The sequence below is a fragment of the Malaclemys terrapin genome, chromosome 9, assembly GCF_027887155.1.
Source record: "Malaclemys terrapin pileata isolate rMalTer1 chromosome 9, rMalTer1.hap1, whole genome shotgun sequence".
NCBI classification, from domain to species: domain Eukaryota; kingdom Metazoa; phylum Chordata; order Testudines; family Emydidae; genus Malaclemys; species Malaclemys terrapin.
The window spans coordinates 17,370,081-17,376,080 of NC_071513.1; the positions used below are offsets into that span (position 1 = coordinate 17,370,081).

The 6,000-nt window shown below is 47.1% G+C and overlaps 1 protein-coding gene across 1 annotated transcript in view; it reads right to left on the bottom strand.

Annotated features, from left to right (window-relative positions):
- The window catches only part of LOC128843034 (synaptotagmin-like protein 4), a 63,937-nt gene extending 61,042 nt beyond the window's left edge, over nucleotides 1–2,895 (bottom strand). Inside the window, exon 1 of the mRNA XM_054039501.1 lies at nucleotides 2,770–2,895. The gene's annotated coding sequence lies outside the window, so the exon portion shown is untranslated. The remainder of the gene's footprint in view (nucleotides 1–2,769) is intronic.
- Between the last annotated feature and the right edge of the window lie 3,105 nt (nucleotides 2,896–6,000).

Below are 6,000 nucleotides of genomic sequence, written 5' to 3' on the forward strand. Positions count from 1 at the left end.
TGGAACTTTCTTTTTTTGGTTGTTGCTGCAGCTGTTCATTTCCCCCGCCACCCCAGCAGCCATGCTTGCCTCGATCTTATTCTTGATACTGGCCATAAACCATTCTTTATAATGGATTGCTGAAAGCCTTGACAACACAACTCATGAAAGTAAGTTTCATTTAGGAGATATGATTTAATGGAATGAAAATTCATATGTCCACAGCTCTGACCATGTTCAAGAGAGGTCAAAAACCAAAGACATGACATCAGTGTTCTTGTACAGTGACAAGGCATTTGGAATTGGCAACAATATGAAATCATATAGGGCATGATCCCAGTCCCAGTGAAGTTAATGGAAAGACTCCCATTGACTTAAGTGGTAATGAGTTCCTTATCCCACATCCATCATATAAATGTGTACTATAGTAGATTGTCAAAGTCTGCAATGATACAGTATCTATATATAATAGTGACAGTATTTCTATAAGCACTTTACAAAGCTGGGTAATATCCGACATGCTTAGAAGTTAGGGTCTTGACAAATGTCACACAGCAAGACAGCAATAGACCAGGGAATAGAACCCTGGAGTGCTGATTCCCCATCTTTATCCACTGGATCATACTGCCTCAGGGTACATCAGGATTTGTAAGCCAACATTTTTTGGCAACAAGTGAAACAAATACAGGGCCCTTCGCTATAGGCAAAAACAAGAGTGTCGTACCAACTATCACTTCTAACTTCTAAACTTCTAACATTGAGGCAAATTCTCATAATCAACTTCTAACACTAAAGTTTAAAGCCACCTTTACAACACCCAGATTTTAGGTTGCTAACAGGGCTAAAAAGGCTTCTGGCATAAATTAGAGCAGTTCTGGGGGGGCCTATGGGCTGCACAGCAGCCCCATGTCCCTGTGGTGATAAGCAAAAGCCACACACACCCTCCTACCCCTAGCATAACCCCTGCACTGGAGCCTGTGAGGGGAAGAGTAGAACATTACAGTAGCCATATTCTGCTGAGCCCAGAGCATACTGTGGTCCTGGAATGGCATTCAGGGGGCAGATTCAGCCCCATTATTCTTCCTTGTTATTAAATCAGATATTCTTCCTTGTTATTAAATCAGATATTCTTCCCAGGCCACCTTCATTTGATTTTCTTGCTAACCCTGATTGCCATTCATTTTATTCCACCCATGCACATTTGCCTGAACCATCTTCAAGATATTTCCTGTTATATCAGGGAGCAAATGTTTCTGCATTCTGGACTGAGGACGGAACTATATACCTGCTGACAATCTTGTCAGCAGGTATATAGTCTCTGATCTCCACAAAACAGGATTTGTTAATCCACATAGTGACAACTATTAAAATCAACATGACTTTGCAGATGTACCAGCATCACATTTGCAGTTTAGATAGGATTAGGTGGCAATAAAACAGTAGCAGGGTGTGTGTGTGTGTGGTGGGGGGGGGGGGGGAGATTAGCTGACTATCTCAATGGCAACCTGTTTCCTGGTGACCAATACACTCTTCATACTTTGATTCATTTGTTCGCCCCCCTTTTCCCATCTCCTCTTCCTTCCCTTTTCCCAAAAGCAACATGAATTTCGAAGTTTAGGTTGTTAACTTGCAGAGAGCAGAATGGCTCCAGCTTTCTGCAGGTAACTCAGAGATTGGCTGAGCTCTCCCTTTTCTCTTCTGGCCATATCTGCTGGATGGTAACTTGTAATACTTTTTAAAAGGACAACCTTCAACTTTGCAAATAAATATGCTCCATTCAGTGCATATTAATTATAATGAGCGATGAGTGAGGCTGAACAGCAAAATCGATTTCAGTTTCAACCTTTCTTCCCCACAAAGTTTGGGGCTGGTCAGAAATTAGATTTACTTCAACTCAGAGATAAACCAGGCAGCTGCAAAGTTGGGATCAGGGGTCTAATTCCAAAGACCTCTACTCCCAAAGTTTAGGGGGTGTTTGGATCTGGACCTGTCCATGGTATACTTGTTTTCAAAGGAAAAAAATTTTACATAAACTTAATTAATCTAGCCAATTACAAAAAAAAAAAAGTTATAAGCCAGGTTTGGGCAGTGTTTTTGAATCCCCATTTCCACAGTTTTACAAACATATTTTCCTGCTTTTTAAAGCTATTTTTCCTCTCCCCTGTTGCAATGGAAGCTACCCACATAAACAAACAAGGGGGGGCAGGGGAGTGGGGACAGTAAATTAAGGTCCTGATCCTGAGATCGGGGTTTCTGGCATGCACCTAATTACAGGATCAGGGCCTAACGGGGGAAAGAGAGACGTGGACTACACAGAAAGGGCCTGATCCTGCACTTCCTTGAACCTCAGGGAGCCGTTTACACCTGTGTGAAGTGAGCACGAAACTCTAGTGTTCTGATCCGGTACCGTTTGCACAGGTGTAAACAGCAGAACCAGGTGCGCGCCAGCGGGGAGTCACCCCAGTGCTGGCCGGTGCACCAGGTACACGAACTGGACACAAAGGAAGGACCCGAGTGTGTAGTTGGGGGGAGGTGATTTCTCGGAGGTAAAAGTGATTTCAGGCAAATAGGGTCAGGCTGATGGTGCGTCTCCCGGAGCAGCCAGCGAGCCTGGTGCGGCTCGGATACATCCTCGACCCCAGGTGCCAGTGCAGGGGGGCGCGGGCAGCTGCCCAGCCGCTCCGGAGCCGGGGCAGGGCACTCGCTGAGGGTGCGGGCTCCCTGCGAAGCCGGGCAGCTGGCAGCGGTGGCTGGCCCCGCCTGAGAGCGGGCGGACGCGGAGTCTCTTACCTGGCAGAGGCGGCTGGGCGCACACGGAACAGCGCGGCTCTCCCCCGGGGAGCTCATCCCACCGACGGCAGCGGGGCAGCGGGACAGCGGCTCAGCCCCGTGCTCGGCAGCCTGCAAACCCGGACTGGATCTCGCACGCGCCCTGTCCCGCACTAGCGCTGTCCCGGACCTAGGCTCCCGCCCCTTGTAAAACCCGGCCTGGATCCCAGCCCAGTGACCAGAACAGCTGCTGGGCCCAGGCTCCAGCAGCTTCAAAACCTGGCCTGGATCGTTACACAGTGACTCCCCCGGGCTCACATCCAGCACACCTGTCCGACCCACAGGGTGCTGTGCCCAAGGACTGGCAGCCTGGATGCCAACCAAACCGGCCTCCAACAGGGAACTGAAAACCTGAGGTGCCTCTGCCTGGCTATATCACCTGCCCACCTCCCCTAGGCACCGTAACGGACCCACTCCTGCAGGGTGTCACACCAGTGTTGTGATACCCCAGCCCCTATGTACCTAGGAAAGTGCTGGCTCCACCAGGAGCTTGGAGACAAGTGTTGTAGGTGCTCCATGCACTAGGTTCTACAGGCACTACCCCATGGGGTCGGGGGGAGTGTGTCCATTAAACTGTCACAGAGTCTTAACTGGGGCTGCCATAAGCAGTGCCGCCCAGAGGATTCAGGGGGCCTGGGGAAAAGCAATTTCAGGGCCCCCTTCCATAAAAAAAGTTGTAATACTATAGAATACTATATTCTCGTGGGGGGCCCTGCGGGGCCCGGGGCAAATTGCCCCACTAGCCCCCCGGGCAGCCTGGCCATAAGCTAATGATGCTTATACCCTTGGCACAATTAATAGTCACAAGTGAAAGAAGGACCAACGGTTCCCAGCCAGCCCCTAGCAACAGCCTAGTTGAGGGGTATGAGGATGGGTCTCCTCTGGCCTTGTGGCAGTGATACATCCTCAGTGACGCCCTGGCCTGCAGATCCTTGGCCAGGGCTCCGTTCTTCTGTCCAGCTTCTGTAGACACATCCACACAACCCCCCTCTTCTGCGGGCTGCTCCCAAACATCTGCCTGACATGGCTGCAGCTGGCTCCCTGTCAGCCTTTCAGGCCGGTTCCCCAAGCTGCCCAGATTCTTTCCCCAGACAGCTGCTAGGCTGCCACTCCTGCCCATCTCCAAAGCCTTGGTCCCCTCTGACCGTATGTTGTACTTCCCATTCATGAGCAGGAGGGACCACGGACTCCTTTCCCAGCTGCGTGTGAAGATGCGAGCCAACAGGACCCAGCAGTGAGCCCGCAGGTTCAGAATTTTTCTGCCATCAAATAAATTTCAGAGTAAATATATATATATATATAATTATTATTTTATTTTAAATCAGAAGAATAATATTAAATGAACATGGACAATTGTGAGGCGTAAGAGCTGTCTTCCTTACGGCCCTTCCAGCATCTCTGTTCCCTTTTCAACATCATTTTCAGAGGAGTAGTTCATGCATTGTTTCACTCAGGGAGGTAGCATTTTTAAAGGCCCTGAGTTTTGGAGGCAACCTTGAGAGCCTGGGAACCCTCCCCAAAGCAGCCTGATGCTGAGGCCAAAGGCCTGATATTAGGCAGGTATGATGCCAAGTCTTCTCCTTCCACTCATACTCATTGTTCCAAGGTACCTCTCAAACAAACAGGAGACACAGCTGATTGCTGTCCAGTGGGCTCAGTGAAATGGTATTTGGAGCCCAATCCTCAGAGAGCTGGTCCGAAATCCACTGCCTCAGCAAGTGGCACTAACTGGCATTCTTGCTGGCAGACTCAAAAGAGAGGCCAAGGGCTGAATGGACTTGGAGACCGGGCTAGCTCTGGCAGTGTCCAGCTACATGTTGTGTGAAGAAGAATTAATTCTAACCATACCCGCCTTTTAATAATTAGTTAAAATACAGGTTTCAGAGTAGCAGCCGTGTTAGTCTGTATCCGCAAAAAGAACAGGAGTACTTGTGGCACCTAGAGTACTTAGTGCCACAAGTACTCCTGTTCTTTATTCAGCTATGAGTTTTCATAAATATGGAGACCCAGAATTCACATATTGCTGCATTTTTCAGTGTAATTGTTACAAAATCAACATGAAAAACCTCTCTTCTCGTGATGCTCTGTTGTTGTTGCACAGTCTTTTTGTTCCGGGCCAGTTGCCAGTTCCACATCATAACTGGCCTGTTGAGGACTATAATTTATGCAAATCATCTAAGAAGTTTCTGCATCCTACTCAGGGTAAGGTTCTGCATGGCACTGAGCACTTCCTGGGAAGTGGTGACTCCACAGATCCTAGTGAGGTCAACGGGAGAAAAGGGTGCCCTTCAACCCTTTCAGATTTAGACTGTATTTATCATTTTTCTTTATTATGTCATTTTTAAAGAAAAAAAATATACCTGAACATGTGAATGTTGCAGTTATTTCCATTGCCAATAGAATCAAAAATTGACTCAGACATTTAACATATAACATGAAAACAGGTACAGATTAATAAGTATTTCTATATTAGTCAGAAAGCTCCAAGTAAGAAGAGCATATGGCATTAAGAATATCTAAGCAGTTAGATCTAACATAACAGCTCTTTGCAGAGCAGCCAATTCACTCATGCCTTCCACCCACATTTCTGTTCTAGGTAGTATAGTGAATTACTCTGCAAGAAAATGTGACCATCTTCCCTCACATGGTTTCCTGAAGGAAAATAAGGTGAGAGAGTAGGAATCAAACATTCTAGGGATATGCTAGTCAACAGCTTATTCAGACCAATAAACATGGGACTGGTTCTCTCCAGGCAGGACAGAAGTCATTGGGAGTTATTTATATCCCGTGGGGGCAGGGAAGGAGAATTAGCCCCAAGAAATTTGGGGCATGGCTGTAAAAATGCCCTGTATTAACTAGAAACCAGATCCAAAACCAAAACTCCTGACTTGCACTGGACATCCAAACTCCAATCCGGACCCTAATTTTTTTATATATATAGTTTAGTGAATCAAAAACCCAGATCTAAACTCTCTCCCATTTGGGAGTTTGAAATCCAGATCCTAATTTGAACCAACTCAAAGTGTGGAGAGATCAGGTTCAGTCTTCAGATTGGGCCCATTGCAGGAGCAGGTTCAGCTATGGCTCAAAGGTTCTGATCCATGGTCTTAGTTCAGTCCCATCTCTAGTATAAAGATTTTTATGCATATCTTTGCATAATCTTTTTTAGCATATCTTCAGCAGTTATGTGAT